Source organism: Agelaius phoeniceus, chromosome 17, assembly GCF_051311805.1.
Source record: "Agelaius phoeniceus isolate bAgePho1 chromosome 17, bAgePho1.hap1, whole genome shotgun sequence".
NCBI classification, from domain to species: Eukaryota; Metazoa; Chordata; class Aves; order Passeriformes; family Icteridae; genus Agelaius; species Agelaius phoeniceus.
In genome coordinates, this window is record NC_135281.1 from 6,845,397 (window position 1) to 6,858,310 (window position 12,914).

At 49.5% G+C, this 12,914-nt stretch overlaps 1 protein-coding gene across 2 annotated transcripts in view; it reads right to left on the reverse strand.

Moving 5' to 3' along the window:
• Window positions 1–12,460, reverse strand: part of ZHX3 (zinc fingers and homeoboxes 3) — a 46,627-nt gene extending 34,167 nt beyond the window's left edge. For both annotated transcript variants that reach the window (XM_077187519.1, XM_054644520.2), the window contains exon 1: window positions 12,251–12,460. The gene's annotated coding sequence lies outside the window, so the exon portion shown is untranslated. The remainder of the gene's footprint in view (window positions 1–12,250) is intronic.
• Between the last annotated feature and the right edge of the window lie 454 nt (window positions 12,461–12,914).

Genomic DNA, 12,914 nt, shown 5'->3' on the forward strand with positions numbered 1-12,914 from the left:
ATAACATGGCTGAACAGTTCCTCTGCCCTTATCTCCAGCCCCTCCCAGCTGCAGTTACTGGTGCCCTTCACAGTTTTGTGGGAGCAAAGAAACAACAAAAGCAAAAATAAGTTTTTTCCAAAAAAAAATTCCCTTTGACAGGCAGCCCTGCCATTAATTCAGGGATAAAAAAAGCCTGGGAACCAGCAGTGACAAAGCTATTATAATACAAATTATTAATACAAGGGACCTCATTGCTCTCAGCTTCCACACGCAGCTTGCCAAAAACCAAAGGTTCCTATTTTTTGGGGGGTGCACAGACCTTGAAAACTCCACAGTTAGCAAAGAAAAAAACCACACTGACAGTCTTTACACTGTCCATTATATTTTTTTAAGGTGACTTGTCATTTAAACTGTCAGCTTGAAATCTAATCATTTTAAAAAATGAATATAATATTATGTATTACACTCACAGGCTGCAACCACTGCCAAATTCCTCTGACAGTTTTTACAGGATTATAATCACATTCCTTTTCTAATGTTTTATTCTCTTGCTCTTGTGCCAGAGAAATGGGAAGGAGAGTAAATGGCTACTTAAGAACAATGTATGATGGTCCAAACCAAAAGTGGAAATGGAGCACATCACCGTGTCCCCCCTCCTTGGAGAGGGGATGCTCAGCAGCCAGAACTCTTTTGGACTCTAGTGTGATTTGAAGGCCAGTTTTCCCATGAAAAATCCTTGTATTAAAGGAAAAGCACTGATAATTGAGAGGCAAACGTGGGAGGACAAGCTTTGTGTTTGTGCCATTGAGGAACACCAGGCTCTGACAGAGACACAGCTCAACTCTACAGTGGCCACCACAAAGGGACATCAGTGGGACCTGAGCAGAGACAAGAGCTGAGCACATCAGAGCCCAGTCCCAGAGGCTGCACCTCCTCCATTACCACTCCATCTCCTGCTCAGAAACCCTCCTGCCTCTTTTTCTCCTTAAATCCTGCCATTAAGATGGACCAGAAGAACAGATCCATCTTTATCCACACCACGAACGAGGCCAGCCTGAGCAAAGCGCCAGCTGGGTCCCAATCCCAGCTCCTGCAGGGACCTGGCTGGGGCTCAGCCTGGGGACAGTTACACAAAACAAAGATTCTGGCATTTCTTAGCTGAACCTAAATGTCTTTTTTTTTTCCCCCAAAAAATGCCTGGAGCATAACAGTGCTCGTTTGCACAAAGAGGACAGACAAAATTGTCTAGAAATGGAAGCAAAACATGATTCACCCAAATTAATGGGCAAATTTTAGAACATGAAAAGTGTTGGGTTTTTTTTCTTTTTTGCCTGCAAGGTCCTTTTTTCTTTCTTTCTCTCTTTTTTTTTTTTTTTTTTTTTTTTTTGCAGGACAGTGTTCCCTTACAAAAGCATTCTTCTGAAAGCACTTCTCCCGTGAAGCTCCCCTCCAACAGCTACTGTTACAAATCTGTGATAAAAGATGTATTCAGCAGGGTTTGGCACACAAATAGCACCCAAATGGGCACTGCCAAAGCCTTGCAATTTTATCATGAGCTCCAAAATACTTGGAGAGAGAAAAGATGCCCTTGCAGGGAGCATCAGCATAAGAGAAGCTCCATCTCCTGGGGTCATGAGGACCTCAGATTGATCAGGATGGGGAAAAAATGCACAATTCTGGAGAAAATCTCTCAAGTAGGAGGGCAAAGTGATCCAGATTTTCAAGAACTGATGGCCAAGCAGAAGGAACCTTTGATGAATTGTCCCTTGATTTGATCCATCCTCAGGATTCTGCAGTGTCCCACTGGTGACTGCTTTTTGGGGGGCAACTTCCCAGACCTCTCCAAGAGTTTCTGGACCAACAGAAAGCTGTCCAAAGTTATCCCTTAGCATCAGATCAGCCATCTCACAAACCTCCAACTTAAATAACAATAAAGCCCCACACTGACTCAGCAAGGTCCATCAAAACCTGGGGGATACACGGAGCTCCTGATGGGGGACAAGCCTTGGTGGCACAGAGCAGTGGCTCTGCTCTGCTGTGGAAGCGTGGCTGAGCCCAAACACGAGTGTGCAACACCTGCAGGGCACCTGTGCAGGACAGACAGACACACACACCCAACACAAGCACAGCTCCTCTGTCCTGCTGCTCCTCCCTTTGTGCCAGAAACAACCCGCGGCCAAACTGGACCCAGCATCCACGGCACGGGGGAAAAGAAACATCTCAGCAATTAATAGACTTCAGCTGGAATCTCCCAGGAGACAGTATTAAAATGAAGGAGGGAAGAAACAAATAAACAGAGGAGAAAAGAACCAACCTAGCAGTGTCTGCCATGCCAACTCCTAAAGCCAAAACTCAAGCCTGGGACCTCATGGCACTGTTCCCAGTCTGGGATACTGGGAAACAACCAGGCTAATGCATCTCCCTACCACTCTCTGCCCAAGAATTCCCATTTTCCAGCTTTTCTCCACAACCACAAAGCTCTGGAGGTTTTGTTTCCCTTTAAGAAGGCGAGGTTTTCACTGAAGTCTCTGGTTCTGAGTGCTGGGCTGTAATCCAAGGGCCCCAAGAGGCAGACATCAGCAGGCAGCAATGGGCTGCAGGCGCTGGCCACCGGCCCAACCCTTTCCAACCAGCTCAGCTGGGCTCTGGATTTGGGAATCCACACTACTGCAGGCAGGAAGCAGTTCCCAAAATGCAGAGTTTAACCCCAAAAGTGCATCATAAAGCAGTAAGCACAACTCTCTAACACACCATAAATACATCACTGTGTACCACAGCCACCAAGTCCAGCTCTGAATCTGGTTCACACATAAGACACAGAAAATAGAAATATTCTCCCTGATTTCAGTGCAATATTCCCAAGCTGATCCAGAGAACTTACAAAGTCACTAAGCTATAATTAGAGGTTTATTACAAAAGGTGTTTGGGATGCCTGTCAGCACTGAAGGACATTTTGTATTTAAGGTACCCTTAACATACCCAGTGTCAGTGGGCCATTTTTTGAGCTGTCATTAAACAAAAAAAGCCAACTTGTTTACTCACCTCAAATGACTTTTTTCAGTCTCTGCTTTGATTTTTTTTTCAAATCTCTAACTCAATTAATTGCATTTTAAAAAAGCAAAAGCCATCAGTGAGGTGGTTTAAAACATACACTTTTATCCATAACTCCTAACATGATTGCCAGCTAAATCTTGCTTTTCACAAGAACCCAAACAAACTGGGTGCAGAATGTGCATATTCACTCACTGGTTATTGTAGGGTTGTTGGCAGTAGCTTTTTTTTTTTTTTTAAATCAAGTGTGGAGGGGAAATGAAACAATGTGATTCTTCTTTGAGACAGTCTCTAACATTAGGAAAACATGCCAAGAAAATCCCATAGTGCTCCACTTGCAGACCTTCCCACAGCACACCAAGCTTGAATTGATAAAATAACAAATTCCATTTCAAAGCATATAGGCTGGCCTGGCTTTTCCAAATTGTTTTTTAAATAATGTATGACAATAATATCATACACCAGCATATCCTGAGGGTTTGGGAGGGAGAGGACCTGAGTGCCTCACACCAGAGATGCTCTATGGGACCTGCTCTCCCTCCTGGCTGTCACTGCCCTGGCTCTGGGCAGGTGTCATTCCCCACAATGGAAACAGGGAGCACATGGGATCACCAGCTTCATGCCAGAATGAGCATTTGTCATTAATTAAAAGGTGGCTCCATCACACACTCCAGGATTTCTCAACATTGCAGCACAGTGTGGACCCACCTCTTGTATGCCTATGGTTTCAGCACACCATCCCTGCACTTCTAAATGAAAAATTTTAAGCCTACAAGCACCAAGCTCTATCATAACTTCACAAATGTTCCTAAAATTGAGTTTAAACTGGAATGAAAAAGCATCTCTAAAGCGATGCTCTGGTCCAACAGCTGGCAGCAGCATCACCTGTGCTTTGCTGTTGGAAAACAAGCCCTGAGGGCGAGGTGGCCATGGCCACCAGGGGAAAAACATCATTAGGAGATAAAATCATCTCTGCTAATCCTGACTGTGAACTCAGGTGCATAATTAGACCAGCTGCCAGGTACAGCTCTGCAGAGGTGACCTTTCCTTGTGCTGTCTGGATGTGACACCTGGAGGTATCAAGGTTGAGAGAGGATTTCTAAATCCTCCAAACACCACCTACCTCTGGGGCAGAACCAGCCAAAAAACAGCAGGAGAGGAAGGCAGAGCAGAGCAGGGCTGCAGATCCCTCTGCCAAGAGGGTGTGCAGCTCCTGGATGCTCTGAAATCACCCTTTCCCAAACACCAATTTCCATTTCTCCCTTCAAAGCACAAGAACAAAATATTTAGGAGCTGGATGGATGCACACTAAACATATTTCACTACTAATGACCATATTTCACTACTACTCCAGTGGACTTGTTTTTGCATCTTGCAGCAAAGCACAACTGCAAGGGAATGTTTTCCTCTACTAGAAGACTATTTGCTCTTAGACACCTACATAAAATTAGGGATATTTCACTTAAAATTCTATTTCTCTTCTCAAAAAAAGCAGGTGAAATTGAGCTACTTGGTTGTAAAATTAGCAATACTTTGTTGCTAATTCAGCTGCAAGAACCTCCCTCAGCTCTTTTTTCTAATCACATGCAGAACAGCTACAGTGCACATACCATTTTTCGCTACATTGAGCTTGACGAAAATTTAAGACTTCCTCCCCACCCCGTCTTCTTTTTAATGGGAGATGTGATTATTGAAATTATTTCGAAAAACAGTCAGCATTCACCAATCAGCTCAGCAGTCTGGGTTTTCTTCATCTGCTGCTTACATGCTAATTATTGTACTGGTGAGATTATTTTCCATTCACATTTGGAATTTACAACCCAGTAGGGAATTGATTAAATTAGAAGAAAAATACAAAAAAAAAATAGAGAAAGAAATCAATGACATTTTACATTCAACATGGGGGTTTTTTTCTCATTTTGTTCCCAGCCTCATGCCTACAATGCCCTGACAGACTCAGCCCCAGCAGAGCAGATGCACAAGGCATTTCCCAGCATTAAGGAGTGGAGCAGAAATGAAATCCACAGAGCAGATATTTTGGGAAGGCAATGCAACCCTCCCATGTTCATCAACACCTCTGCTGTTCCCCCACCCTCCACTGCCTCACACCAACCATACCCTTTTCCACTTGGCTGACATTTGCAATTAGGAAGGGAAATCTCCCCACAGGTGGGAAACGAGCCCCCATTTCCAATGCTGAAATGCCCACACAAAGGCAGGAATGATGTCCCTGCCCCATGAGCAGCTCTGGGGCACTTTGGTGGCTTCATCCTCACACCAGGAGAGCACAAGGGACAGAGCAACAGCCCAACAACACCCAGCAGCAAGGACCACATTATCCTGCTCTCGGGTCTTCCTTATGGAAACCCTTTTTTCAGAAATACTCAGCAGAGAGATCCCTAATTTCACTACTGCATCTCAAATACTATTTACTATCTCATTTCACCTGGACAGGCACAACAATACTGTCAACAGCAGGGCTTTGAGCACACAAGGGATGCAGTGTTTGCCTGTCAGTGCTGTTTATTTGTGTTACCCCTCAAAGCAAGGGCTGCTTCACACCCCAACCCTCTCCGTTCCAACCATCCCCTTGAAAACTACAAAAACAAACAAACAATCAAAACCTGTCCTAGGTGCCAGAGAAGATCAAAGTAGGAGCAGCAAGGCTTTAAAATTCCTTTAAACACCCCAATCTCCTGCTTGCCACAAACTGCTCAGCACCCACGAGCTGCTCGGAGACCTAAATCCTGTTTTACAAGAAAAGCAATGTCCTGCAACACCAAAGGGAAACACACAGGTTTTACCCCACAGCAGAAAATAAAACTGAAAAAACACATGTAAAGAACTGACAAAGAAAGAGAAAGATGCCAGGAAAATCAGGAGAGCATAGAAGAGCAAAGGGAGCTTGGAAAAGGGTTCGGAGCAGGTGGACACACAGTGACTGCTCACAGGAGAGGGGTTTTGTAAAATTAACCCCCAGTACACCAAATCAAATGATACCTCCTCCACAGAACCTTCATTTCTAGTGCCCTGCTCAGCAGTACTGTGTTCCCAGGGCCAAATTTCCAACCTGCAGAAATTATGCTGGCACATGGCAGAGCAGCCACAGCTCAGCACAGGTTGGGAGAGCAGGACAACACCACACCACCAAAGCAGACAGAAATCAGAGGGAAAACAACTAAAAACAAAGGACCTGCAAACCTGCAGCAGTTCTACATCACCCTCAGTCTCTGTCTTTCCTGTAAAGCAACGTGGAGATGCCAGACACTGGAGCAGGGAGTGCTGGCTGCCATTTAAAACATCTGCTGCACTTCCCAGTGCATGCAGGGCTGGGGGAGCAAAGCCCAACAGGTGGATTATGATCTAAATGAAATATTCACATCATTTGCTTGCTCACAGCCCAGACCACAGCCTGCCTCCCCCGTGCCAGCACAGCTGAGGGGGTCTGTGCTTGGATTTTTGGGTTAAAGTCAGCTCTGCCTCTATAAAACAGAGACACTCCCCTTCTCTTAAATGTTTTCTGACGTGGAAATGATTCCTAGCAAAGAAAAAAAGAGCAGGATACATTTCAGATGGGGAGCCTGCTTTTACATCCTGTTTAACAAATCAAAGCACAGCACATGGCAGGCTTGCACAACCTCCTGCACAGGTCAGGCTGATCTGTCTCCAAGGGCCACCCCACAGCCAGGAAACAATGTAAGAGCCAATTAACCTTTAATGCAAAGTGTAAACACCTGTCTTAGCAGGGCTGTGAAAAATGGCAGCACATTCACCCCTTCAAGGTCTCCAAAACCACCTGCTCAAGGTGCTGCTTGAGAGGTGACCACCTCTGCAAGGCTGCAGGCTGTAAGAGAAAGCCCAGTGCTCTCCATCATTGGAAGCTGGAATGATCCTTGTGCTTCCCATGCCCCAGGGCAGGAGCTGGAGGCACCAGGAGGGTCTCCAGCCACTGCAGCCTGCCCTGAGTACAAGCACAAGGAGCCAGGAGTCCATTTGGATCCTTCACACAGAAACCCAAGACTTCAGATCATTAAATATGCTACACATCTAAAAGCATCCCAGACAAGCCCATCTCAAACATCCTCCTACACAAAACATACTCCAGGTACTCCAGTGCACTCCAGCACAGACCCTGGCTACTCCTACACTGAGAACACCTGGAGATGAAGAGCTCTAAGATCAAGTATCCAAAACTTCAAGCCTCATTTTGGTCCTCTTAACTAAAACTCTTTACCATTTTAAGAGCAGGCAAAAGTTTCAATCCCTCTTTAAAGACAGACACCAACTGATCCCTGATTATTGGGGGAAGACAGGAGCTCCACCAGACAGCAGGGCACAAGCTTTTGGCAGCAACTGCACTCTCCATCTGTGGGATGACCCAAGCATTGGACTTACTTTCCAAAAGGACACCAGCAACACCATGGCTGAGGCTTTAGGACAGGAAACCAAGACACCAGAATGGCCATTTTGTTGAGCTTTGCTGTATTCTGGGAGTTTTGTTTTTAAATTCATTGCAGCAGCTGGCCTGCCACTGACCTGAAACTTTTGGAAAACAAAAATATTCTCACAGCAGAGAAGCATCTGGATGTAAAGAAAAAAGTGTCACAGCTTCCAATTTCCAGCCCAAGCCCACAGAAGATGCACAGACTTCCAGATGGAGAGAGGGACAGCACTGATTACATACAATTATTAATGTGTGTCCCTACGCCACTGGGAAAAAAAGAACTGAATGTGCTTAGGAAGAAACAAAGCAGTGAAAAATAAAATGACTACCCATTCAAGTATTTGTGCAACCCTGGCATGACACCTTAGGGAAATAAATATTTGCTTGACCTATTTCCAAAAGAGAAGTTTTTTATAAGTCCCATAAAAACCTCTTTATTTACTGAGGCATGAGAGCAGAGCATTTGCAAGCATCCTGCACACCAAGCCATGCTCCAGGAGCAACTGACTCCCTTCTTACCCTTCCCAGAGGAGCAAACTGATGACTTTACACCAGTGGGACAAAATCAGCCTGAAAACAACATCAAGGCACTTCTTCAGGAAAAGAAGAGTTAAACAAGACCAACACAAATAGCAAAGAGCCACCCTGGAAGCCCCTTTCTACTGATCCACCTGCCTGTTGCTCAGTGAATTTTTGAGTGCCTCCCAGGCTCTTCATTGAGGAGCCAGGTGCCAGAGCTCATTCCCCACCCTATTCCAGACATGGCTCTCAAGCATTTCTGTATTAAAATAATAATAATTTTTAAAGTTTTTTTAAAAACCCCAAAAGCTGTTCCCCTTCTCCCCAAGCAGCCCAGCAGCAAAGCAGGCAAGAAAGCCCCATCACCCAGACTGAATTTTTCTGAGCATTACTGGGCAGGAGTGTGGGTGGAACTATAATGGAAACTTTTACAACCTCAACACCATGTTATTTTATTTCATTTTTTCCCCCAAGCAAACGCTAAAACACATGAGGGACCTGGCTGGAAGAGCAAGGGCAGCACTCGCCTGCAGTAGGAGGGACCTCACAGATGCCATGACTGCAACTGGACACACAGTTTAGAAGGCTCATCATCCAATTTTTCTATTTCTAATTTAAAAAAAAAAGCAGGAATAAGGAGTGAAGAGCACAAAGGGAGTCCACTTAAATGTCCCCTTATTGTGCCTGTAGAAGGAGAGGGCACCTTCACAGTGCCCCTCTGAATGGGGAGAGGAAAGAGAAACCACAAAGCCTTTGAAGCACATGAGAGCATCCTCCACGTGGAGATGAGCCACGGCTGCCATGGCTGTGACTGCTCTGGTGACAACCCAGCCCCTGCCTGGGCTCTGCTCTTGTGCCATGTGTCATCACCAGCTCCTGAGCTCCACCACAGTCCACCCCAACCAGGCCTTCCCAGGCACTTCAGCAAGCTCGTTCCATTTGCATTTTAAGCATTGTTATTTAGAACATTTGTCAAGACAGAAAAAAAAAAAAGAAAGAGAAAAAGCAAACAAACAAAGGAGGGGAAAAGTACAAGACTTCTTCCTTTATAATTAGAAGCATCACCCCACTCCTACTTAACAAAGCAGAAGAGCCATCACAGCTGCCAGAGGGAGATAGGCTGCTGACCTTCAGCACAAAGACCATCAGGCACCAGCAAGCAGGATCTTCTCCAAAACAGCCTCCATAGCAGGACTAGACTCATTCCTCCTGGAGGTGTTTTAGTTACTGACATAATCCTCCTGAATCTCTTCTGTAGTTAAGACAACCCAGCATGATTCTGTGTCTGCATGGGGCAAATCACCCTTAGGATGAGCAGGGTGGGGGAACCTGGACCTGGCTCTGGGCTCCTGCAATCCCAACAAAATCCCTCTATTCCAGGGTGACCCCAGCCCCCTGCAAGAATGAGGGCAATGATAATTTACATTAGCTATGAGCAAACCAAGGACCTCTCCATGGGTGAACCTCCCTCATGCTTTTTTACATGCAAATCAGGTGGAAAACCAGAAAGGAATAATAATATCAGGCAAGGGAAGCAAGGGACCCATTGCAGCAAAGTGGGCAGCAACAAGCCAGCCCTAGGGGGGTTAACTTGCACAAGCTGGGGGGCTGAGCAGCATAGGGGGAGATGTCTGCTCCCATCTTCTGCCTTTTGTTTGCACAGGTTTCTACAGACTCCCAGTTTTTTGTCTCCATTCCCAACAGTTTTCAGGGGGAGCTGATGCCCTCTCTGCCGTCAGCCCCATCCCTGGAGGGGACGAATGTGAGCAGGTCTTGCAGGGCTCATCACAGCCCAGATCCTGTCCCCCATTCAGAAATAGCAGGAGATGCACCTGTGTGACAGCCTGGCACAAAGCAGTGGGATCCAGGTGCCCAGAAACCTGGAGGAGGCGCCGTGGGACCAAGGCACAGCCGTGCCCTGCAGACATTGCTGCCTCCAGACCTGTCCCACCACACAGACAGGGAAAGGCTGGACAAGGGATGGACACAGGCCCGTGTCCCAGAGCTGGACTGCAAACCCAAGGTGCAGATAATTCCAGGAGCTACAAGACGAGCTGTTTTTACATAGTAGCACCATAGTAACCAAAGCAGAGGGAAAAGCTCGCATACACCAGGGGAAAGCCTTTTTGGAGAGGAGGAGCAGGAGGGAGGTCTAAATAGAAGGAAAACCCTGCAGAGCAAGCAGACACATTTATATAAAGGAGAACTGGAGCCACACTGCTGTTGAAATCTCCCCACACTGACAACGCAGATGGCTCTCAGTACCAGCCTGGCTCACCTGCTCCGGGCTGTCAGCACCGCCTGCATCCATCCCTGTGCCTCCCCAGTGAAAGCCAGCAGTCCCCATGGGGCTGGTTTCCCTTGGCTTTACAATAAGGAATTTATTGATAGGGAGGTGCTCCCACGAGTGACTTCAGGGCTTCAAGTTACTACAGCTTTTCTACAGTAGCAAGAATTGCGGAGGCTGAGCCCTGTCAGAAAAACCTATGCTAAACCCCAACCCATCTATAATATAATTAACACCAGTTACAGATTAGGCTGTATCTGAAGCAAATCAGATCCAACAGCCTCCTCTTTCCCACCCCCAAAGGTGGGTCAGGACTGCAGAACTGTGTGGGCATCCGTGTGCTGCGAGTTACTGGGACGCACTAAGAGGAAACAATAAACAGACTGGAACAGTCTGCTCCTTCTTCTCAGCTACGTTGTAAAATACATCAAGGTCACAGACCCAACCTAGTTAATACAAGTTATCATTAAATTGCTGTTTTCTTTTACGGTAAATAAAATGCATCTGAGCATCTGGGTGGTTTTCCCTTCCTCTTCATCTCTTAAAGAGAGATTAGTTTAGAATAAGCTGTTCCAGATAATGAAGTAAACTTCTGGCTTCCTATCCATGGAGGAGTGCTCCTCAGGACACTATGATCCTTGCTTGGGGACTGAAGCCAGAGTAGATGTTCAGGGAGAAGAGCAGGGAAACCCCCCCTGTTCAACTGGAGCCACCCTACAGCACTGTGCAGAGAGAAAGCCCATGGCTGGCCAGAGTTCATGCCTTTAGTGGGCAGAAATGGGAAAAATCAGATCAAGAAAGGCTTGTATATGAGCTTTTCAAGGTACGTCACACGGCCTTACAAGACAAGTCCCCCAGAAGTTTCCCATCAGGTAATCAGAGTAGCAGAGAGCTCCTTGGAAAAGCCGTATTGTCTGAGATTTGGGGGTGCAGACAAAGCATGCCCTGAGCAGCAGGATGGGGCCACTTCTCACACAGGCCAGTGTGCCAAGCCGAGCGGCACAAACCCAGTCTCCACCTTAGACCCAGCTCCCATCCAAGGGAACATCTCTGCTCTCCAAGCCCAGCTCTCGCAGCACAGAGGCCTCGTTCTGCTGGCAGCTGGCCACACGCCCGGCTGCCTCCGCAGGAGCCCTGGCTAGGAGCTGGGCAGGACTTTACCCCGGCAGCCCGAGAGGGTGAGGTTAAACCACTGTCCCCAGCCAGGCAAGAAAAGCACCGAACGGGAAATCTGGGGTTTAGTCCCGGCTCCGCCGCAGATTTTCTGTGCGGCCTCGGGCTCCTCACTTAGCGGCCGCTCAGCTTTCCTACCTGTGAGAACCAGGAGATGCCGGCTGCTCGCATCCCGGCTTGTCCCAAGCACCGGCACTTTAAAGCCGGCACTGCCGCAGCACCAAGAGCTCCAAAAATCCCCACGGTGCCCAACCCTCTAAGCCCCAGCTGCGACACGAGTGGGGTCTGCTGCCCCGCTGCCCATAGAGCGAGCAGCCAGTGAGGGCTAGAAAAAAAGCACTTTTCTTCCTCTAAAAGCCCAGACTAAAAGAAAAACAACGCAGACCACGCCGGGGGAGAGGGATCCCGAGCCGCCCCACGCAGCCGAGCGGGTCCCGGGCCGCCCCACGCAGCGGGTGCTCACGCAAAGCTCCCAGAGCGGCGGGACTCGATTTTTAACTGGGTTTATTTCAATTTTAATTGCTGGCGAGCCCCCGGCAGCGCGGCCCCGGCGCTCCCCGGCCAGCGGCAGGGCAGGGCAGGGCTGGGCTGGGCTGGGCGCACCGGGGCGGGGGGGTCCACGCGTGTTCCGACCCTCGGGCGGGCGCCCTGCACGGGGACGGGGGCGTGCGACCGCCTCTGCCCCGCTGCGCCGCACCTGCCGGGGCTCTGCGCTACCGGGGGCAGCGGGTGCGGGCGGCAGCGAAGCGCGGGGCGTGGGACCCTCCCCGCCGCGCCGGGCGCTGGGCACTCACCCGCGGCAGGTCCGTGGCGGCTCGGCGGAGCTCGGTGCGGGGCGGTCCGGTCCGGTGCGGTCCGGCGGAGGCCCCGGCCCCGAGCGCGGGGCGGGCGGCGCAGCGGGGCGGGCGGGCGCCGCCGAGCGCAGGCATCGGCGGGGGGAGCGCGGGGCGGGCGGGCGCGACACACACCGGCATCAGCCGGGCTCCATCGCCGGGCGGGGGGCGCTGACGTCACCGCAGCCCGCCGGAGCGCGCCTGCGCGCGGGGACACCCGGCTGGGTCGGGGCAGTCCCGGGACCGGCACCGGGATGTGGACCGGGATTGGTCACCGGGTCTGGGATCGGGACAGGGCACCGAGACTGGGATCGGGATCGGTCACCGGGTCTGGGATCGGGACAGAGCACCAAGACTAGGATCTGGACCGGGACAGGGCACCAGGACTGGGATCTGGACCGGGATCGGTCACCGGGACTGGGATCGGAACAGGGCACCGAGACTGGGATCTGGACCGGAACCGGGGCGTGCGGCGAGCGCCTGTACCGCGGCTTTGCCCCCGAGTGCTCGCAGCAGCCCCCCGAGCGCCGGTGGGGTGCGCGGAGCGGGGAGCAGCCCCGAACACGGGGAGCGGACGGTGATGGGGAGCGTGCGGGCACGGCCGGGGCCGGGCACGGCACGGTGC